The sequence below is a fragment of the Miscanthus floridulus genome, chromosome 16, assembly GCF_019320115.1.
Source record: "Miscanthus floridulus cultivar M001 chromosome 16, ASM1932011v1, whole genome shotgun sequence".
In the NCBI taxonomy this organism is placed as follows: Eukaryota; Viridiplantae; Streptophyta; class Magnoliopsida; order Poales; family Poaceae; genus Miscanthus; species Miscanthus floridulus.
The window spans coordinates 12611508-12635215 of NC_089595.1; the positions used below are offsets into that span (position 1 = coordinate 12611508).

The following is a 23708-nucleotide window of genomic DNA, read 5'->3' on the forward strand; positions in this document are numbered from 1 at the left end:
AAACATAACGGGGGGGAGAGCTTCCCCACCAAATTTCATTTAACCTTCCAGCAGACCGGAGGAAGTAACGGTAGGCACGCCAGTCATTGAGACTGTTTACATCATGATCGCTCTTTAGTCGTTTTCGCCAAGTTACAAAGTCGTCACAGACTCTATATGATTACACGGCTATGGGCGGCTTCGCTCCGGAAAATTTCGCCGTTCCTGGCGTCCCACAGTCGCCAGAGGATAGTGAGTAGAACGAAAGGCCATAATTTGGGACTCAGGCCTGATGGGATGATGCTTGCAGTCCAGGCGTCTTCATCTGATAGGGAACTGACATTGGAAAGACCGAGTCTCCTCCAAACCTCAGAGCTGACGGGGCAACAGAAGAATGTGTGATGCCTGTCCTCCACTGCGCTGGCGCACCGCTGGCAATCTCCATCTTCAAGAACATGTTTAGCGTGGAGGTTGGCCCTTGTGCTGAGTCTGTCTTTGAAAAATAATCAAGCAAACACCTTGACTTTGTTGGGCACACGTGTCCCCCAAATGCTCCGCCCATGGGGGTCAGGGATGTCTTGGACACGGTCAAGAGCCTTATAGGCGTCTCTGGCAGAATATGGTTTGCCCGTCAATTTCATTAGCCTCACATCTGGACTATCATCAAGCTGGAATTCCTGCAAATAAGAGAGTAGGCTGTCTAGCTGAGCGCTAGCAGCAGTTGTTAGCCGAGGCCGGAGGCACAAATCAAACCTGTTTCGGAAAACACTTTGCACCGATATGTTAGGCCTGGTTGTATGAGAAAAGAGGGCAGGGTGAGAAGAACAAAGCAGGCCATCAGGAAGCCAGTGATCAAACCAGAAGGAGGTGGCGGAGCCACCGTGAACTCTGACGTACGTAATAGAACGGAAGGTGTTGAGCTCGTCATTGATAATTTTTCAGATGTTGAGACTTGCGGTCTCAGACGGTGAGGAAGTGGTAGGGGCCTCCGCCCGATGAGTGCAGTAATCGGGCGGAAGCTTTGGAAGGGTTGGCACGGCAAGTGGGCGTGTAAGGGAGTGACGCGTAATGTTGTGGTTTCATTAATACGTTCACCAATCTCCCCGTACTGTTACAAGTGTTCCCTATTTATAGGGCTCAGCTACCGCCTTTGCGGTGTTTACAACAGTGCCCCTCAACTGCTACAGTATATTCTGGGAATATTCCTCTACTTGCTCTTCGTCTCGGGGGTAATCTTGCCACGCCGCCATCAGATATTGGGCCTGCGTGACCAACCGGCCCAGCGGACCTCAGGATTCGTTGATGGGCCTTTGGCCCTCTGCCATCGTTCTCCACCCTGTCTAGCCCCAGGGTTCGGCGATGAACCCTCGGGCCCCCGCCTGCGGTCTCCGCCTCAGGTACGTCGAAAGCCACTGACCTCCGACGCCCGGTTCAGTCGTGCTCCTGCTCGGGCCTCCGCCCATACGAGCAGAGGCCGAACCGGAGCGCCAGCGCCGTCCATGAGCGCCTTCCTTTGCTTACCTGCACACACATATTAGACGTTGGCATTTGATTAGCCTATCAGTGGGGCAGCCTCCGCCCTCTTCGCCCGAAGGTGCCTGCGCGCCTAACGGGCGGAGGCTGCGCCGAGGTTACATGCAGCGTCCTGCGAGCACAGTCTGAGAAACTATCATCTTTCCAGGGTCGGGGTCTAGAGGCATGGTGGCTGGGCCTTCGCTTAGGTGATCGGTCGGAGACGTCTCTGTGAACTGCTGACCGCGTAGGTCTCCGCTACTCTCGGAGGTCGTGTTACAACAGTTCCCCCCTTTTGAGATCACGGTCCGCCTGAGCGTGTCGTGAGCTCAAAGCGCCTTAAGCGAGGACGTCCACGGGGGCGGAGACTGCGCGTGGTCATGTCTCGGACCGATCCCCGCTGGTTCCCCCCTGGCCCGCTCTGGCGCGGCCACTGGTCTTGTTAAGGTTGGCGTTGGGCTACAAATCTAGCCGTTGGGTAGCTTGCAACTTATACAGGGGTTACCGTTGGGCGGTGGGCGAACTATCCGGAGATGACCGTTGGGCGCCAGGCGCACTATCCAGGGGTGACCGTTGTACGGCGAGAGCTGAACCGCCCGCCCGCGGCCTATATAAGGGCGGTGTTGGTGGCGGGGTCCCCCCCCGCATGAGTCATTCGTTTTCGTTGCAACACCAGAAATCGTTCTCTGCTTTCTTTGCTTTCGCTTGAGCTGCCTTCGCGCATTCCTTCTTTCCGCTTGCGCCTTCCTCCCAGGTTGTCGCCGCGGTGGCTTTCTTTTCCGCCTTCGCCCATACCCACCGGCCCGCCTTCTTCGGACCCTATCGCCACCTTCTTGGTGTTAGGGCAGGCGGCTGGAGTGCGTGTTTTGAAGAGTGCATGGTTGCCTCTGCCTCTATGCTGGAATTTGAGAAGCTGGTGGAGGAGGATTTGGGGAGTGTCTCTGCCTCTGTCGGGGACCTGATCGCTGTAGATCCCGGAGATATGGCGATTAAGTCATGGGATTTCGGCCCCTCGTCCATTACTGATGAGGCGGTTGCGGAGATGTTGAAGGAATCTTGTTTTCCTTCTTCGAGGGTAAAAATCCCTCCGCCTGGCCAGACTGTTCCGGAACCGGAGGAGGGATATGAGGTGGTGTTTTGGGACTTCTTCACCTGCGGCCTTCGCCTTCCTTACATCCTCTTCCTCCGCCGGGTGTTGGAGACCTTCAATGTCCAGCTCCATCATCTGACTCCTACTGCCTTCCTTACGCTCAGCAAATTCTGCTGGGCGTGTGTTTCTTATGGCGCCGAGCCAGATGTGGACACCTTCTACACTTACTACGAGCTGCAGAAGCAGCCGAAGAAGAAGGAGATGCGGGAGGGCAAGGAGGTGGAGGTGATCTACCAGTATGGTAGTTGCACCTTCATGTCAAAGAGGAACCAAGGCGTAGACCGCCTAGAGATTTCTTTTTGCCAGAAAGGCAAATGGGACCGCGGCTGGCTTGAGGAGTGGCTTTACGTGAAGACCTACGGGGTCCGTAGCACCACCGAGGATGGTGCAGAGGTCGTAGAGTATCCGTTGTCCTCAAGAATGGAGGTGATGGCTCCGCAAACGTGCGTGGAACCGCTGGAGGCGGTGTCTCCGGCGAGGGAGGCTTGTGACCGGGCCTTTGCGTTGGCATGCCGCTACTCCGGGGGCTGTGATATGGTGGAGGAGATTATGGCCTCCGACTATTGGCCCCTGAGAAGAGACAATTCATCCTTTCGGCTTGAAATGGTGGCGGTTCCCGTTTTTGGGCCGGAAGCCTGGATCCCGTTCCCCCGCTTCAGCCAGTCTTTGGGGGAGGGGGTGACGGAGGATAGTTTCGTCTCCGAGGTTGAGGAAGCCGCCGTCGGGTTGGTCAGCAGAATTTCCGAGTGTGAGTACACGTCTCGGAGAGCCATGGCGGGCACCATGACGTGGCTCAATCGAGTTTTTGAGGAACTCGGGATCGCCTACCGGGAGCGCGAGGTTCCCGTGGAGGTCCTGGCTTCGATTGACAAGAAGAAAAAGAAGGCCTCCGCAAAGAATGTTACGGCGGAGGCCGAGTCCAAGAAGAGGAAGGGCGCCTCTGTTGCTCGGGCGCCTGCGAAAAAGAAGAGCGTTGCTCTGGTGATCGCGGTGGCCGCGTCTTCGGCCGGTAGTGCTGGCGTTGCCTCCGCCGGTAGTGAAGACGTTCAGAGCTCCTCCGTCCCGTCAGTGGACGTGCGGGTCGCGAGCGGCGGGGATCGCGGCTCTCCTGGAGCTCCGGTGCGCCCTGTGCACGGCGCTGTGAGCGGTGCGGAGCGTCTGGAGGCCAGCGCTGCTCCGGCGCGCTCCTTGCACGGTGCTGCGAGTGTCGCCGAACAGCCGGAGGCTAGCGCCGCCGATCCTATGCCCGACATTTTTGGCGGGCTGTATTCAAGTTCTGAAGAGGGCGCGGAGGTCGTCTTGCAACATGCTCCTTCGTCTCCCGCCGTTGTTGCAACTCCCCCCACGCTAGAGGCCGACGTTGGGCAGCCGGAGGCCATGCTTGCTGAGCAGGCCCCGACGGCTCAGCCTTCTTCGAGCCCTCCGCCTGCCAGGCCGCGGGCTAAGGAGAGCTGGCCCTTTGGGCCTTCGCCACATGATAGGGTGGAGACTTCTGCCCAGGGGGCTCGGCAGGCGACCCAGCCTGGGCTTTTTTTTGTGTTTACTGTCTTCGTCCGGTTTATTTGTTTATGTATTCTACCAAGTGCTAATACTATGTACTTGTTGCTTTGTAGGTGATGTCATGGCTGGACTCCTCACCTCGGAGGAGCGAGTGGCCGCTGCCAGCGTCAGGTTTGGTCCGGGGCAACCGGGGCTGATGGCGCTGGGTCCGAGTGAGTATAGAGTTTTTTTTATCTTACTCGTCTTTTGGCCTGTTGTTAATGCCTATTTTTGATCGACCCTCTGACCTGAGTTGTTGTTGTTGTTGTTTTTGCTACGCAGGCTCCTCCGACACTTCTATCTCAGGTTGTGAAGAGTGCTATCTTGGGGTTCTTGGAGACGTCGGAGGTGGTCTCTGGCAGTTGGTGTATTTATTATGAGATTTGCTTTTCTCACCTTATGGTTTTGTGTTTGTTTGTTCTTCTTTGAACAGATTGCTTCAAAAAAAGTCTGAGGGACATGGATTTCTTCCAACTTCTCCGTGTTCATCTAGAACACCAGAGCTTGGTGCGTCTTTGGCGGTTTGCCTTTATTGGTGTATGTTCGCCTTTAGACTTGTTTTCGTTTCTATTGCTGATCGCCTTGGCCTTCTTCTTTCTAATCGTAGGGGTATCACACGGCCGTTGTTATGGAAGAGCGCTGCACTCACGAGGTCTCCGACCGAGATACTGCAATTGAAGCGCTCAAGGCAGAGAACGAGCGCCTGGAAGGTGAAAAAGGGGGTTTGGCCAACTCCCTTGCAGCTCTCCGCCTTTCTCTGGCGGAGAAGGAACAAGAAAAGGAGGCTTTGAGGGCCAATCTCGCCAAGGCCTGGGATGCAGAAGCTTTGTCCGCCGAGCAGGCCCGCAGGGCGAACGAGTTGGCCGAGGGTCTCCGGCGAGAGCTGGCCTTTGAGAAGGAATCCGCAGCTGCGGTGGGGGAGCAGCTGTCTCTGACGACGAGGCGTTTGGACTTGGTCAAGGGGGTCCTTGCTGCAACCATTGGCCATTACCGGGCCATCGTCGCCGAGTTCGGAGGTGAAACCTCCGCTCCTCTAGAGGAAGACAGCGTCTACGCCCTCGCCTCCTGGCTAAAGCATCACCTTGCGAAGCTCCCTAGTCTGATCAATGGCTGCACGGACTACGGGGCGCTGGCAGGAGTAGCGAATTACGCCAAGCTTTTGGTGCGCGGCGAGTGTACGCATACCGAAAGTATTCCGGAGGGAGCGCTGCCGGGTCCAGAGGAGCTTGGTGAGACTTCTCTTGGTTTGCGAAAAACCTTGAGAAATTTCATTGGGTACTTTTGGGCTCCATTTGGGAGACCTGCTGCCCGGAAACTGGTAGAGAAAAAGAGGGCGAAAGTATTTCTAGTCTTTGTAGCCGCTATTTTTCTCTCCTTGCTTTTTGCGAAGCTGCGAAGGTTTTCATTGCCTGTGCCACTGATATTTTAGCCTATGCTACAGGATGCGTAGAAGAGTCTTGCGGGCAGGCCTCTGCTAGTTCCGCGCTTGGTGACCGCGGGCGACGCCTCCGCCACCGCTGGCGCTCCGGTGGGCGCTACGATCGGCGGTGGTGATGGACGGAGGCCGCAGGCGCCGTGTCCGCCCACAGTTGATGCGGGCTCCATTCTAGGGACTTCTGCTGTGGCCAAGACGCAGGAGGTCTAGGCTCTTTCTAGGACTTAGCTGTTTTTACTTGTATATTGTAGTCCAGTTGGACTCTTGTAAATAAAGTTTCTGTTGTTCTGAATGATTTTGTGGAAAATTTTAACCTTGTGCAGGTTCCGAATCGGGAGCCTGCGCAAGATGTTGCGCCTTTGACTCTCTACAATGACGGTATTTATGTGAGCGGAGAGCTTTGGGAGTATTGGCATTCGACCTTTCCCCGCAGTGTTGCGCGCGACGTGTTTGAGTCAGTTAAGTTTGACATAGACAACGAGCGCGCTTGCTTGGCGCGGACCTCCGCCACAATAGTTTGGATTTTATTGTAAGTTTGTGTCCTGTAAGAATGCTACTTGACGTTTTATGGAATACAAAACAGGTTCACTTTCTTGATTGTTTGTGCAGGGGCTTATGTCTGTTGTGCTAGTTTACATATCTCATCTAGTCCTGAGCTTGCACACCATGGGCCTTTGCTTGGGCGAACGTGCGTGATACAGAGGTGGTGGCCAGGACCTCCGCCCCATGTTCTCTCCTTCTCTGTGCTTGCTTGATGGCCGGGGTAGGAGTGCTGGCATTTTTTTGGCCGGCGGAGGTGTACTTGACGTTCGCCTAGCGAGGGTTGCTGAGTCGGTGTGGGATCCGATAGGAGGTTTGGTGTGGCTTATGCATGAGGCGGAGACTTTTGGTATTTGTTTAGCTGGGTGTTTTAGCTATCTGGTGGTATAGGCCTCCGGCGCTGCACACCCGTGGGACATGTTTCGATTGTGGGGATGGCAGGTTAGGTCTCCGGCGTCAGGGTGATGTTACGAGATTTCGTACGATATCCCCCTTCTTCCGTAGACCTACGCTGTTCATCACCGTGCCATAGGTCCTTTCTCTTTTCCCACTATCTTCGCCCATCTACTGGTGCCTCCGATTTTACGAGTTTTCGCACAATATCTACAGCTGAGTTAGATATCTAAAGAGACCCCTACCTCCATGGCCGTTGAAGTGGCTTGTGTTTGTGCTCTGCCTTCTTCCCCCCCTTGCGCGCAATGCTGACTAGGGTTTTTAGGTTGGGGGCTGTTTTATAGTGGGGTAGTGGTTTTTAGTTGTTTAATTTTTGATACGTTGTTTGTTGGAGCGTATCTTGACTTTAATGGCCTGTATCTTGTTTGAATTGCTTGTCCTTTTAGAGATCTTTTGGAGTAAATAGGCCTAGTTGCTGAGTGACAGGATTTGGTCAACCTTTTTCCTCCTTTTGTTGTTTTCGATGGCGGAGACCTTCCTGGTTCTGGCGCCATATCAGTGTTGCCCCTGATGCTTGGGGTGGTTTTTTGTTAAGGTCGGAGGCTTGTTTGGCCAAAGTTGTTTTTGCCTTGATGCCTGAATATGGTCAGGTCTTCATCAAGGTTCGGAGGCCTGTTTGACCAAGGTTGTTTTTTGCCTTGATGCCTGAATATGGTTAGGTCTTCGTCAAGGTTCGGAGGCCTGTTTGGCCAAGGTTGTTTTTTGCCTTGATGCTTGAATATGGTCAGGTCTTCGTCAAGGCTCGAAGGCCTGTTTGGCCATATAGGTCATTTCAAATTGCCAAGGCCTGTGGCCGGCACTTTGAAAGGACCTGTGATTATTTTTACTTACCGAATATTGCGGCGCCAGAGCTGGCCGCTTTTGGTTTCATACTTTTCGAGCGTTCTTCTAGGGAATTATCTCTTTATATTTTTAGAGGATTTTTACATTGAGCCCGCCTCGTTAAAAACCTCACCTCCGCTTGGAGTTCCCCTATGAGGAAAAGAGTACATGCTCTTTTACATTTTTTTGGGTTGAAGAAAAAAAAGGAGCTGAAAGGTAAATGAACGGAGGGGCCTCCGCTTATTATTTACGGAGGTTGCCCTTTGGTACATTGCCTAGATGTAGTATCTGCAGAGGTTGTCAATATTCTAGGTGTGGGTTGTCGTGACACCTTCGTTGTCGGTCAAGTGGAAAGAGCCTGGGCGGCCTGCTGCCGTTGCTGTGTATGGGCCTTCCCATTTCGGTTGCAGTTTGCCAGCAAGTTGTGCGTTGGGTTTTCTTCTGAGTACGAGGTCTCTGTGTTTTATGTCTTTTCTTACCACCTGAGAGTCTCTCTACTTCTTGGTTTGGGACTAATATTTTGCAATGTTTTCGACTGCTTTCAGTCTTGTGGCTTCTATTGTTTCTTTTGCATATTCTTCATCTTGCAACATTAGCTGTCTCGTTGTGCGGAGGCTTTCGTGCTTGATTTCTTCTAGCATCATGGCCTCTTCTCCATAAAGCAGTTTGAATGGTGTGAATCCTGTTGTTCTTGAGATAGATGTATTATGTGACCAAATCACTCTGGGTAATTCATCTACCCATTTTTCTTTGCGTAGGCCTAGCAATGTTTTTGATATTGCTGAAAACACTATTCTGTTTGCTCTTTCCATAGCACTATTGGACTCTGGGTGGTATACTGAGGCGAAGGCTAGTTTTGTCCCAATGCTTTTGTAGAATTCTTTGAAGTTCTCTGAATCGAATTGCTTTCCATTGTCTACTGTCAGAATCCTTGGTACACCGAATCTACAAATGATGTTTTGCCAAAAGAATTTTCTGACAGTTTCTGAGGTTATCTTCGCCAGCGGCTTTGCTTCTATCCATCTTGTAAAATATTCTACTGTCTGAATTCTGCAACGACGGTTTTGACTACCCGGGAGAGAATGTTTGGCATGCTTTGCATGTTCTGACTGTCTGCTCTACGTCTTGTATGTGTGTTAGCCAGTAAAAGCCTTGCCTTATTGCCTTTGCTGATAATACTCTAGAGCCAATGTGCGACCCACAAATTCATGAGTGTATTTCTTGAAGCAACTCTATGCCTTCGCTCTGCGATATGCATTTGAGGAGAGGCTGGACTACTCCTTTCTTGTACAATACACCATCTATGATTGTGTAATTTCTTGCCCTGGCCTGTATTCTTGCTGCTTTTGCTTCATATTCTTCGGTGGTTTTGCCTTCCAAGAATTATGTTATCGCCTTTCTCCAATCTTCATTTTGCAGGTGTAGTATGGGCTTAGGTGCCTTAGATGTCTCCGCAGTTGTTGGAGACTTCAGGATCTGGTAAAAAGTGTTTGGTGGCAGTGGCAAGTTGTTTGCCGCAGCTTTTGCCAGTTCATCTGCCTCCGCATTTTCTGATCTTGGGATGTGCTTCAGGGTGAAGCCCTCGAATCTCCGCTCCATGTTTCTAACAACGGATAAGTATTTGATGATTTTTGGCTCTCTTGCTGTGTATTCTTTCTCTACTTGGCCAGTAACCACTTGAGAATCTATTTTGACTGTCAATGTTTTTACCCCTAGGGCCTTTGCTTTACTGAGTGCTAGGATCAGGCCTTCATATTCTGCTATGTTGTTTGTTGATTTGAACTCTAGCCTTGCTATGTATTTCAGTCTGACGCCGGAGGGTGCTGTTAGGACGGCGGAGGCTCCTGCTCTGGCTTGGCCCCAGGCTTCATCCATGAATGCTATCCAGCTTTGAGTGGTTGGTTGTGCCTTGGGCTCTGTCGGAGGTGTCCAATCTGCTACAAAATTGGCTAGTGCTTGTGATTTGATTGCTGTTCTGGGGATGTACGAGATACCAAACTATGATAGCTCTGTAGCCCATTTGCCTATTTTGATGGAGGCTTCTTTGTTTCTGAGCAAGTCTTGCAGTGGCAGCGATATTGGAACTAAGATTTTGTTGGCTTGGAAATAATGCTTTAGTTTTCTTGATGCCATCAGCACTGCGTAGGCAACTTTTTCTACCTCAGTGTAGTTTAGCTTGGCTCCGGACAGTGCTTCTGAGATAAAATAAACTGGCTTTTGAGTTTTGCCTGATTCTTTTTCTAGCTCATGAACTAAGACTGCGCTGACTACATGGTCGGAGGCCGCCACATATAGCAATAGGTGGCTGTCCAATTCTAGGACGGAGACCACCAGTGAGTTTACCAGATACTCTTCTAAGTTACGAAATGCCTTCGACTGCTTGGACCCCCACTCAAAGTTGTCTCCGCCCCTCAGGGCTTGGAAGAAGGGTAGGCTGCGTTCTGCTGATTTTGAGATGAATCTGTTGAGTGATGCTATTCTTCTCGTCAGCTTTTGCACTTCTTTCTTGTTTTTGGGTTATGCCATTGTCATTATTGCTCTAGTTTTGTCTAGGTTCGCTTTGATGCCTTTGCTGCTTATGATGTATCCGAGCATCTTCCCTTTTGTGACTCCAAATATACATTTTTCTGGGTTGAGGCGGAGGCCAGCTGTCCTGAGGTTGGCGAAGGTCTCCTGTAAGTCGAAGACATGATCATCCTTGTTCTTGCTCATGACCACTATGTCATCGACGTAGGCTATGATGTTTCTATCTAGTTGTGAGCCCAAAACTTCCTTTGTCATTCTGGCAAAGGTTGCTCCGGCATTTTTGAGGCCCTCCGGCATTCTGGTGTAGCAATATGTCCCGAATGGAGTGGTGAAACTTGTCTTGTCTTCGCCTTCTTTTTTTATCTAGATTTGGTGATACCCAGAGAAACAGTCGAGGAGAGAAAATCTCTGGCATCTGGCTGCCTTGTCGATGGAGGCATCTATTCTTGGCAATGGGAAAGGGTCTTTTTGCAAGCTTTATTCAGATCTATGAAATCTATGCACATTCTCATTTTGCCATTCTTCTTTGGTACCAGTACTACATTTGCAAGCCATTCTGAATACTTGACTTCCCTGATGACTTTTGCATCTAGCAATCTTTGCACCTCCGCCTTTGCTGCCAGGATTCTGTCCTCCGACATTTTTCTCTGTTTCTGCTTTCTTGGCCTCATGTTTTCATTGATATCCAGTTCATGCTGTATGATGTCCCTACTGACTCCCTAGAGGTCGGAGGTTGACCAGGCGAAGATGTCTTTGTTTTTTACTAGAGTTTCCATGAGCTCTTCCTCCTCTGCTTTGCTCAATTCTAAGCTGATTGTTACTTTTCTGTCTGGTAACTCCTTTTCTAGAGGGGTCACCTTTGTCTCTTCCTGACCTGCCATATTTGTTTTTCCTCTGGGCATATTCGGAGCCTCTAGTTCTTTGTCTGCCGACTCGACTGCATTAATGTTTCTTTGGGCTCTGTAGATTGCTTTTTTCTATGTTTCTTGCTTCTTTCTGGCTGCCTCGGACTGTGATAATACCATGGAGTGCTGGTATTTTCATGCACAGGTAGGCCATATGCAGGGCTACGTTGAATTTGGTTGTGAATCCTCTGCCCAAGATGACATTGTATGGGTAATACAGATCGATGACGTCGAAGGTTATGTACTCGGTTCTAGCATTTACTTGGGTTCCAAACGGCACTAGGAGTGAGATTTTTCCTAATGCTTGTATCTGCTTGCCTCTGAATCCTATCAAAGGGGATTCGGAGGGCTGTAGTTGATTTCTGCTGAGCTTCATTTGGTCGAAGGTATTTGCGAAGATGATATCTGCTGAACTGCCAGTGTCAATCAGTACTCTACTTTTCTCCCATGCTGCTATGTTGGTCTTGATTACCATTGCATCTGTGTGAGGGTAGCTTTCTAGCTAGAGATCTTCTTCTGTGAAGGTGATTGGGACTCTGGACCAATCTGTGTTTTTTGCTAGGCCTTGGACTACTACGTTGTTTACCAGGCAGAGGTGATCCTTTTTCTGCTTTTTTGTTTGAAACTCCATTGATGATCCTCCGGCGATTGGTAGTATCATGCCTATTGTTGATAGCGGTCCATGGGGGTTGACTTGGTTTTCTGGGTTTGGCTCATTTTTTGGTGTTGGTGGTTGGTTGTGAGGTGGCGACGGAGGCAGTTGCTGCATGTGCTGCTGTTGCGGCGGAGGCTCGAACCTGCTTTGGTTTGGTGGCGGTGGGTTTGTTTTGAGGTAGGTTATGTGGGGAGGTTTTGGGTTTATGTAGGTCAGGCTTGCCTCCAACCTATAGTTACCCGCCAGAGGCTGCTGCAAAGGCGCTGACCGCCATGCTGGTAGGAAGTTTGGGTAATAGGCAGAGGCTAGTGTGGAGGGATGTATTTGGTTTGCGTTTAGCGCTGGGTACATTGGGCAGTACTACTGGTGGCCATTTGTGTAGGTGGTGTTGACCTCTGTTGTGCTCTGCTGTGTCGGAGGTTGGGCAGTCTATTTGTTCTTCATCCTTTCCTGTGTCTCTTTTGTCTCCGGACAATCTTTGGTGCTGTGCCCTGTGCTTTCGCCGTGAAAATGCAATATGGCCTGCGTTGTTTCTGCTTGTGGTTTTTGTTCCAGTTTTTGCCTTGGTAACCTTGCCGACCTTGGTTCCTGGTCTGGGTCTCCGGCCCTGCTGGTGCTGCCAGTTGCCCTTGTTCAGGGTAAGGTTGACCCTCGATGATGAGCACTTGCCCCTGGCCTGGTTTCTGATTTGATGCATTCTGGTTCGTATAGCTTTTCTAGGAGTTTTTGCTGCTGTTTTGCTGTCTGTTTTGACCCTGCTCCTCCAGCCTTTTCCGGAGGTTATTGTTTGATCTGCAGTATTTCTCAAACTCGTCATACAACTGATGTATGGAAGTTGGTTTCTTTCTTGCTAGGTGTGCTACGATTGGCCCGATTCGGAGGCCTTTGATCGCTGCTTCAATGGCGATCTTGTCTGGGACGTCTGGTGCCTTCGCCTTTAGTTGTATGAATTTTTGGAAGTAGTCGTGTAGTGTCTCTCCCTGCATTTGCTTGCACTAGAACAGATTTGTGGAAGTCAGCGACTGTGCTGTTAGCCCCTTGAAATTTGCCAATATCTTGTCCCGGAGGTTTTCCCAAGAATAGACTGTGCTTGGTTTGAGCATAGAATACCAAGCCAACGCGTCGCCTTCGGCTGCAATGACAAATGACTTTGCCAAGACGGCGTCGTCTCCGCCGGCGGAGGCTACTGCTGCCTCGTAACTCATAATGAACTGAGGGGGATCTGTCTTTCCGTTGAACTTTGATAGTGTGATTGGCTTGTACACCGTTGGCCATGGCGACTATTGTATGCCTTCAGAGAGTGGGGACTTGGGATCGATAGGCCTCCACATCACCTGAGATGGCATCGTGGGCGAGCTGATCACTGGCGGAGGCCCTTGTGGTATGGTTGCAGTTGGTGTTGCTGCAAAGGCTAGGATTGCGGAGGTTGACGCTGGTACTGCATGCTGCATACTTAGCATCTCAGCATGTAGGACTACCAACTGCTGCCTTATTTCTGCTGCTTGTGCTGACGCTTGAGTAGCTTGTTGATTAGCTGCGAATGCTGCTGCCATTCTGTCCCTCTCTTGTTGCGCTCTTTGCAACTGTGCTTGCAGCTGTTGTAGTTCTTGCTCGAGTGTTGTGCCTGAGTTTGGTTGGGCCTCCGGATCTTGAATCTCTAGATCTTGGGGTTCCGGTGGTTGACCCTGGGCATCTGCTCTGGTGTCATCCTCCGCTGGAGAGGTTGCGTAGGTGCTACGAGTGGTGCGCCTAGGCCTTCCTCTCTGACGCATGGTCGTTGCTGCTCTGGTGGTGGTTTTTCTTTTCCCTGCCATCGTTGGTTTGCCTTGCCGGGCCCCACGGTGGGCGCCAATGTTGAGACTTGAGGTCTCAAACGATGAGGACGTGGTAGGGGCCTCTGCCCGATGAGTGCAGTAATCGGGCGAAAGCTTTGGAAGGGTTGGCACGGCAAGTGGGCGTGTAAGGGAGTGACGCGTAATGTTGTGGTTTCATTAATACATTCACCAACCTCCCCTTACTGTTACAAGTGTTCCCTATTTATAGGGCTCAGCTACCGCCTTTGCGGTGTTTACAACAGTGCCCCTCAACTGCTACAGTACATTCTAGGAATATTCCTCTACTTGCTCTTTGTCTCGGGGTAATCTTGCCACGCCGCCATCAAATATTGGGCCTGCGTGACCAACCGGCCCAACGGACCTCAGGATTCGTTGATGGGCCTTTGGCCCTTTGCCGTCGTTCTCCGCCCTGTCTAGCCCAAGGGTTCGGCGATGGACCCTCGGGCTCCCGCCTGCGGTCTCCGCCTTAGGTACGCTGAAAGCCACCGACCTCCGACTCCCGGTTCAGTCGTGCTCCTGCTCGGGCCTCCGCCCATACGAGCAGAGGCCGAACCGGAGCGCCAGTGCCGTCCATGAGCGCCTTCCTTTGCTTACCTGCACACACATATTAGATGTTGGCATTTGATTAGCCTATCAGTGGGGCGGCCTCTGCCCTCTTCGCCCGGAGGTGCCTGCGCGCCTAACGGGCGGAGGCTGCGCCGAGGTTGCATGCAGCGTCCTGCGAGCACAGTCTGAGAAACTGTCATCTTTCCAGGGTTAGGGTCTGGAGGCATGGTGGCTGAGCCTTCGCTTAGGTGATCGGTCGGAGACGTCTCTACGAACTGCTGACCGCGTAGGTCTCCGCTACTCTCGGAGGCTGTGTTACAACACCAGAGGTAGCTTTGGTGGCCGGAGAGGGGAGTGTCGAAGGTGGCAGCATCATGGAGCAGCCAGTTCTTCCAAGAAGCTGGCTCAGCAGAAAATAATTTGTCAATAAATGTCATAAGCATGCATCGGTTCTGGACCTCCAGGTCTTTGACACCCAGGCCACCGTTATCTTTGCTAGCACAGACGTTCTCCCACGCAACGAGGCATTTGGACCCATGGCACACATCATCGCCGGTCCAGAAGAAAGCACGACGACGCCGATCAATGGCCTTGATCACCGTCTTGGGAATGTTCAAGGCCGACATGTAGTGGAGAGGGATAGAGCTAAGGACAGCAGCGGACAAGGTTAGCCGCCCGGCTCTATTTAGCAAGGAGGCATGCCACCCCGAAAGGTGCTTATCATAGTTAGAAATCAAGGGGATGCAATCAGGTACAGAGATTTTTTGAGGGGACAGAGGTAGGCCAAGGTACGTTTGAGTGAAAGAGGAGACCGTCGTCCCAAAAGCAGTAGCAAGTTCAAGAGCAATATCGTCGGGCACCCTGATAGGGAGGAAGGTGGTTTTGTGGTAGTTGATAGATAGACCAGTGGCATGCTCAAAGAGTTCAAGGATATGCTTTGTTTCACTGACAGCATCAGGGGAGCAGCTGAGGAAAATTAGGGTGTCGTCAGCGTACTGGAGCACAGGGCAGGGAGCGTTAGGCATCAGAGGGTGCTTGATACAGCCGGCAATGGCGGGGTGTTGTAGGAGTTGACGTAGAACGTCGGCAACTATGATGAAGAGATAAGGAGACAAAGGGTCACCTTGCCGAAGGCCATTTCAACAGCTAATCCAGCGCCCCGGGACGCCATTAAGGAGCACCGCAGTCTTGCCAGTGTCAAGGAGATCACGCACCCATTTGCACCATTTGTCGGAGAAGCCACAGCAACGGAGGATGTGATCAAGGCTGTCCCAATTCACGCAGTCAAAAGCCTTGTGAAAATCGAGATTGAGAATGATAGTCGGGGCGTTGCGGCGATGGCAGCAGTGAAGGCGATCAGCGTCATAAGCAAAATTGTCAGCGATGCATCTGCCAAGGACAAAGCCAGACTGATCACTACCAATGAGAGAAGGGATTAGGGGCTGAAGCCTGTTAGTCAGGACTTTGGAGATCCCCTTGATGGTAGAATTTTGAAGAGCAATAGGGCAAAAGTCTTGGGGCTTCCTGGCATTATCCTTTTTAGGAAGAAGGACCAGATAGGATCTGTTGAGGCGCTCGATGGAGGTGGTGTGGGAATGGAAAGAATCAAAAAGAGAATATAAATCAGGAGAGGTGACAGACTGACAGCCCAGGTGGCCTTGAAGAACGAAGGGCCAAAGCCATCAGGACCCGGGCTAGCATTGGAATGCATGTGACGGTAAGCGTGATGGATTTCGGCCCGCTCGAAGGGGGCATCCAGATGACTAAGATCTAGGGGACCCTTAGGGTATAGTTCACTAATCTGGAATCTCCGATTAGTAGTACGGGCACAGCCCAAGAGATTTAGGTAGAAGGAATGGAGAACAGCCGCCTTCTGATCATGGTTGTGAAGCCCACAGCCTTCGTGCTCGATGACTTGGATCTTGTTGCGCCGGTGGCGTTGATTAGCACAGGCGTGGAAGAATCTGGTGTTTTCGTCACCCTCAATAACTGCCCTGACTTTACCTCTTTGTTTCCACAGAAGCAATTTGGAATGGGTGACCCTGCTAAGAATGTTGATAATGAGTGTGCGTAGATTGGATTCAGAGGTGGATAAAGGGCGATTCTCTTCAACTCGGTCCAACAAATTGATGACGATCCTACAATCCGTTTCCTGCTGAGTGAGGTTTTGTTTTCGCCCCCTCCTGTTTCTGAGCGCAGACCGGGTTTCTAAGTTTGGCGGCAAGGACAGCAGCAGGGTCACTGTCGTCCGTCCGACAATACTAGGCTGAAGCAGAGACCTCGCTGAAATCGGGACATTGAATCCAATAATTCTCAAAGTGAAAGAGTTTAGACTTAGGGATGGTGGTGGAGATATCAATCTTTAGGGGAACGTGGTCAGAGGTGGTTCTGGTGAGAGAAGAGAGGACAGTACCGGGGAGCATTTCATCCCAGGCAAGATTAATGAACACTCTATCAAGCCGCTCGAGAGTGGGAGAGCTGCGTTTGTTAGACCAAGTGAAGCTTTTGTCAAGGAGAGGCAACTCAATGAGACACAGGAGAGGCAACTCAACGAGACACATTTCATTGATGCAGTCATTAAACGCTTCAGCCTCAGATATCCGAAAATTAGGATTATTCTTCTCATGAGCATATCTTATCATATTGAAATCTCCACAGAGCATCCAAGGAGTGTTAGTAGGCGGAGAGATAGATTTGAGCTCGTCCAGAAAGGCTGGCCTAAGCTCAGGGGAGGATGGAGCATAGACATTGGTAATGAACAAGGTGAGGTTCGTGGTGGTAGAGGTGAGAAGAGTAGAGATAGTATTAGTAGTGGAGGAGGAGCCAGTGGAGGTAAAAAAAGAGTCTGACCAAGTAGAAAGGATACCCCCACATGAGCCACTGGCGGATGCACAGTGAAAGTTGTTGAGACGGCGAGGAAGAAAGGAGTAAAGTTTGCGCTTGGGGATGTCAGCCAGCTTAGTTTCTTAAAGAAGAACAAGATCAGGGGTGGAAGAAAGAAGCTTAGCAAGAACATCACCACATTTAACAGAGTCACCAAGACCTCTCACATTCCAACTGTAAACTTTGATGCTTCTATTCATTAAGGTAGTGTTCTACACCATACATGGGACAGTGCACAGAAGCAGCTGTCGAGCTATCTACATTATTCAGGCTGCAGCCTGGGATACAAGGTGCAGGAACACAGATAACATTTGTGTTACAGAGAAGCATCTCACAACTTAGACTAGGGGTGGTGTTCTTGGCGCCACTATTAGTGTGAACAAAATTGGGAGCAGGAAGCCTCCCGGAGCGGTAGATGGCGCCACCGTCATGCACGTCTTCTTGGGAACCCATCACTGTCCAGTCGACGGCGACGCCGTCACACCGTAGATGCCTCCTGCGAGCTCTTCCTCGCTAGCGCCACAGGCAGTAGCAATGTCGGTGAGGGACTCATCATCACCTGAAGGATAGTAATTGTCAGATAAGAGATAGGGAGAGGGCGTTATGGAGGCGACGAGACGCACCAGTGAAGTCAAACTTAGCCTGCTGGACACGAGCAGCTTTCTCCTCAGGGGGCTCAAAGTTAGCCTCCTCCTTCTCCTTGAGCCTAATGCTCCTACGCAGCTTGCGAGCACTGTCCTTGACCCTCTTGCGCCTTGCACGCCTCTTCTGAGCACTATTCTCATGTTCCTCTTCAGTGTGCCCACCAGTGGTGAAAGCGGTTGGCACATCCAAGCTCAGTTCGGCCATAGCAGTGGCCGTGTTCTCGTCAATAGTGACACTGAGAGGGGCGGGCTCACTCACATCATGGAGCACACGCTCAGGCACCCCACCAACACCATACCAATTAAGTGCTAGGATAGGAGGCTGACGCTGGGTGCTGGAGCTAGAAGCATTGGCATTGTTGGCGTTGGGATAGGGAGTGGCGCGCCTGGTATGGACAGGGCGGTGGTTAGGTGTATCACTTGGAATCTCCCACTCAAGGATGCTGGCAACAAGATTTTGTGGGTTGGCAGGCATCTGCGTAGGTGGGTTACCAACTGGATGGTAAATAGGAGTGTGTATAGCAGGAACAGGCCAAAAGTGTAGTGAGAAAAGTCAAGCATAGGATTAACGTAAGCCAGGTGTGGATGGTGTAGACCCTGGCAATGGAGGTAGGCCCGCTATGATTGCGAACCAGCAGCTGCTCGGGCACTTCACGATCATGATCAAGACGAACAACAGCGCGCATAGAGGTGAAATCAACATTGAGAAGGCAGTCAGGATCAATGCAGCAAACGTTACCGATCGCCCCCAGCACCTCCCTGGCTAGCGACTCCTCCTAGTGCTCGAGCGGGAAGTCCACCGCAGCAATCTCAGCGTAGACGTTGTAGAGAAGGCATAGAAGCGGTTGTCCGTTTCCTCGTGCCGCTCCACGGTGATGGTGTTGCCCTCGAACTGGATGGGCGACATCGCGACCACCTGCTCGCGGACCTCCTGGGAGGCAAACACCATGATGCCAACGCCGCGGGACGAGGCCGCGAGATGGAAGGGTGGAGCAGGCGGGGTTGGCAAGGTGGGTATGGAGGATATCGGCAGTGGCAGTGATCATCGCGATGGTGGTGGGGGAGCGAATGGTGGAGGTGGGACGGGCATTGACGGGGGTTGATGAGTTGGAGGAGTCGCCAGCAGACATCTTGTTGTTCACGTGTTTTTTTGCACTGGAAGCTCTTGTGGCCAGACCAGAGGCAAAGAGAGCATTTTATAGGGTCACGGCACGCGGAGACAAGGTGATCGGAAGCCAAGCACCTAAAACACCTCTTGAGGAGGGAATTTCCTTTACTCCTAAGGAATAATATGGCAGACTGCATAGACGATGAATGCGGCTTGCCACCGGGCTTCGTCGCAGGAGCTTCACCGGCGACGAGGGTCCGTGTCCGTCCATCCCATGCATGGATGTTGAGGTGGCAACCAGTCTGAGAGGTAGCTGTAATAGTAGGCGGTGCATTAAGAGGGGGGAGGATAAAGTACTTTTGACCAAGCCGACCTTGCTGAGATCGCCGTGGTTGCTGTTGAGAGGACACGCGGGCTAAGCGAAGGTGGTGGTGTCCAGCTGCATGGCAGACTCTTGATCAGGCAAGTTGCCATGTTGGGTACCAGGCTGCAACCGGGCCATAGTGGGTCCACCCGATTCAAAATTTGAAATGTTCCCCGCGCTTCCTGTTAACCGCCGTGGAGTTGGCATCAAGCAGCGCGGACAGCTGGTCACCGTGGATGCGGAAGATGACCCCGTCAATGGCAAAAATGCCGATCCGGATGAGGTGGAGCTTGACAACTTCGGCAGCAACAGATGAAGAGAAGACATAGGGGAGGTCGGCCGAGACATGAAAGGCCTCAGGGTAGGCACAGAAATGATAATCGAGGCCTTTGGCCACGAGATCACAGATAGAAGGAGTAGTCCCATTCGTTTGGGTTATCCAGAAAATATGCGAGTGGCAGAAGGGATCAAAGGCCTAACAACCGGGCAGTAGTAATTTTCTAGAACAAAGGTTTGAAAGCGTGTACCGGGCTTCATGGATGGCATTGCCGTTCTGGAGCTTCGCACATCACGGATCACCAGTGCACGCGCATTCTCATCGCTGGTTGCGGCGGAACAGATTGCAGGAAGCCGGCGCTGACGATCTGAACTTGTTTCCACTTGGTGGCATATCACCGAGCACCCTCCGCGCATGGAAGGGTGAAGTGGCCCTCGTGCGCCACTGCGTCGGCCCGGCTCCGGCGCCGGATGTCTGGAGTTCAACGCTCTGTCCACCCGATGTGGAAGGCCACCCTTGCCAGCTGCAACACGCTGTTGACGGCTCTCCGAGCTCTGGAGCCGGCATGGAGTGGAGGGGAAAGGAGAGAAGTGGCTGCCGGGCACGAGGAGGGAAGGATGGAGGGAGCCGAAGCAGAGGGGTTGTGCTGTGGGCTGGCGGGCGAGAGCTGGTTGGGGAGGGGCCACCGCCGAAGGCGCCGGAGCCGGGATGGTCGCCGGCGGGCGGTGCTTGGGGTGGGGAAAAGGAGGGAGGAGGGGTGGAGGGCGCGCGGTGCCCATCAGAAACTAAAGAATTTATGCACACTAATCATTATGGGGACAAAGCTTTGTGTGCCAAAGAACGCTTGGCCATTCCAAACAACGACAGTGTTGAACTTCGTCTGTGAAGCCCGGCACACGTAGCTTCTCACAGATGCATACGTGGCTCTAGACACATCCAAAGTGATTGCGCTGCTCTTGGATGCATATTCAAGCTTCACACCGATGCATTGATCCATCACTGCAACTATTTTGTTGCAACCGAAAGAAATGTCCAATTTAATTAAACATCGCCCTCCCATATATTGCCAGTTTCTCATCCCAACACTACAATCTGCAAGCACAACCAGAACAACACAATGGCTGAAACACCGCGATCCTCCTTCCATGGAGCTGCAGTGTCCCTGTGCCTCCTGCTCTTTTCCCTCCTAGCACCAACAACAACTGTCGCCACATCTCAGGCTGTCTCCGGTGAAGAGACGTCCAACAACAGCTGCATCGCGGCTGAGAGGGACGCGCTGCTCTCCTTCAAAGCCGGCATCACCGGTGACCCCAGCGGGCGGCTGAGATCGTGGCGTGGCCAAGACTGCTGCCGGTGGTGCGGCGTCAGCTTCAGAACCAGGACAGGCCACGTCGTGAAGCTTGACCTCCGCAAAGACTTCTTCGTACACGATCTTCTCGGTGAGGACCATGCTATTCATTGGCTATGTGGGCGGATAAGCTCATCTCTTGCTGTCCTGCGCCATCTCAAGCATCTGGACCTCAGCGGGAATGATCTTGGTGGCAAGATGCCGGTGCCAGAATTCATGGTTTCTCTGAAGAGCTTGGCGTATCTCGACCTATCCAACATGAATTTCAGCGGTCGAGTGCCTCCTAAGCTAGGCAACCTCACCAAGTTGGTATACCTCGACATTCACAATGATTTCATATATGGATATGCATACAGATTTGCACATGCGTATGCGTACACATACGCGTATTCAACGGATGTTTCTTGGTTATCAAGTCTTCACTCATTGGAGCATCTTCACTCATTGGTTATTGTTAACAGACTAGATCGGAAAGGTAGGATTGAGGAAGAAGTAAGAAGCAAGAAGAACAAGCACGCAACGTAGGCGATAACAGAGGAAGGCTTAGTATTCAGTTTTGTTCTGATAATTGTTGTTGTCCTTCCCCTTCTCTCATTCTCCCTTAATACAAGGCGTTGCCGTGGCGTGAACCGCATAGGCGCAGCTGTGTCTAGCCTATGGTTCACGCCCACTAGGTCCACTGATTAGCAGGTTCGCGTGCCGGGCTCGGATGCTTCGCCTTGGTTCTGGTGCGCCTAGTTTCCCTGACACCGAGTTGCTCTCCGGTTTAGCATCAGGTGTTTGGCCTTCAGTGTTGCTGACATCCAGGGAAAAATTTATCGGCCGAAATATCCCGATATTTCCGATATATCCTTTTTATCCGTAGGTGCCGATAAGAAAATATTTATCTTTTTCGTACAAATTTTGCTTAAATTTATTTAAATTTACTTAAATTTAAATTAAATTTTATTTGAATTTGTTCCGATATTTCCGATATATCCGATATATCCTGTTTATCCTCTTTATCTGTGACCCTCGATAAATTTTAATTTCCGAAAATGAAAACCTTGCTGACATCCCCTCCCTATTGATGACCTGCTTGTCCCCAAGCAGGAGCCCGAGGAAACCGTTGCTTCACAGCCTCCAGGTCTTCCTAGGTGGCCAGCGAGCGAGGAAGATTGGACCACTGGATGCGTAATTGCGGAACGACGGCATTGCCGGAAGTGCAGATGGGCCACTGCAGCACTTTCAACGGAATTTGAAGACCATCCAAAGCTTGAGGTAGTGCAGATACCGAGTGTGAAGCTGGGACCGTCGTCTCGAGTTGTGAGACGTGGAAGACGGGGTGGATTGATGTAGTAGCCGGTAACTGCAGCTTGTAGGCGACGTCGCCAATGCGGGACAGCACCTGAAAGGGACCAAAGAACTTGAAGGCAAGCTTTTGGTTAGCACGCGGTGCAAGTGAAGCTTGGACGTAGGGCTGAAGCTTCAAATGCACCCAATCACCAATAGAGAAGTGGCGTTCAGATCGAGACTTGTCGGCTTGAGTCTTCATTCATGTCTGGGCACGGACAAGATGCTGCTGAATTAGCGTGTTCATCATCGACTTCTCATGTATCTAATCAGCTAAAGGTACTGAGTGAGCGGCAACTTCATCAGTTAAGCTGAAGTGTCGGGGATGCTGGCCATATAAGACATAGAATGGGGAATAACCCAAGGATGAGTGCCATGTCGTGTTATTAAAGTACTCTGCTAAGTAAATCCAGTCAAGCCACTTGGATAAGCAAGCACTAACGAAGCAACGCAAGAACGTCTCCATGCACTGGTTGACACACTCAGTTTGTCCATCCGTCTGTGGATGATATGCAGAGGACATCTTCAGTGTGATTCCAGCCAAACAAAAGAGCTCTTGCCATAATTGACTTGTGAACACTCGGTCTCGATTAGAGACAATGGAAGTTGGAAGACCATGGAGCCGGTACACATGGGTGAGAAAAAGCTTGGCCACTGTAAGAGCAGAAAAGGGGTGAGCCAAAGGGATGATGTGTCCATACTTGGAGAACCGATCAACAACCACCAAGATACAGTTCTTGCCACCCAAAGCTGGAAGCCCTTCCACAAAGTCCATCGAGATGCTTTGCCAAGCCATGGTTGGAACGGGTAGAGGTTGGTGGAGGCCTAGATATCGAGCTCAATCCGGTTTTGCCTGTTGACAGGTTGGGCATGCTGTCACAAAGTGATGTACTAAAGATTTGAGGCCAGTCCAAGAAAACAGTTGCTTGATGCGGTGGTAAGTTGCAGGGAACCTAGAATGGCCGCCAACCGCTGAAGAATGGAAGGCTTTGATGATCTTATGTTGGAGGTTCAAATCAGTGCCAACCCAAATGTGGCCCTTATGCCGAAGGAGCCCTTGATGTAGCGTAAACTGTGGTTCAGAAGAGGCAGACACAGCCAATTTTGCCATCAACTCCTGGGCTATAGGATCAGTGGCGTAACTGGCCTTGACATCATCAAGGCAAGAGGGCACTGGCAGGGTTTACAATTTCGGCAAAATATCGCCGAAATTTATGAAATATCGTCTTTTTCGCTGAGGTTCGAAATTTTTTTTTGTATCAGTCAAAATTTTTCGGTTAAATTCATCTTTCATTCTAAAATTACACCAAACCACACTAAAATGACCTTCCATATCATCTAGTCTTATCAAAGCCCTAAATTTCTTCAAATTTATTTAATTTTCTCACTCACACATTGGACGGCACTAGTATATGCAGCTCGCCCACCGTCAGCACACTGTATTACCGCGGCTCTACTTCTATGATATATTATGTTATTTCGTCGGTGTTATATAAATTTATGATGGATTATAGAGTTTTTCTAGTGAAATGATGCCAAATTTGTTTAAAACTCAATTTAAATTTATTTAAATTTGAACCGATATTTCTGAAATTTCCGAAATTTCGTATTTATCGCTGGGGACCGAAATATTTTTCTTACCGGTATTGTAAACCCTGGGCACTGGTGCAGAGATTGCTAACAATTCAGCAGCTTGGCTACGGCGTGAAAGAGCATCCGCGGCCCTATTGTCAGTGCCAGGCTGCTTATAGACTATGCGGTACTACAGACAGAGAAATTTAGTGAAAACTTTATGTTGCCACGCTGTGTGGAGACGCTGATCACTTAAGTGGATGAGACTCTTTTGATCGGTGAA

At 51.0% G+C, this 23708-nt stretch overlaps 2 pseudogenes; both read right to left on the reverse strand.

Moving 5' to 3' along the window:
- Positions 1-23708, reverse strand: part of LOC136510289 (LRR receptor-like serine/threonine-protein kinase RGI1) — a 120655-nt pseudogene that overhangs the window by 45960 nt on the left and 50987 nt on the right.
- LOC136513482 (uncharacterized) lies at positions 16974-18460 on the reverse strand (annotated as a pseudogene).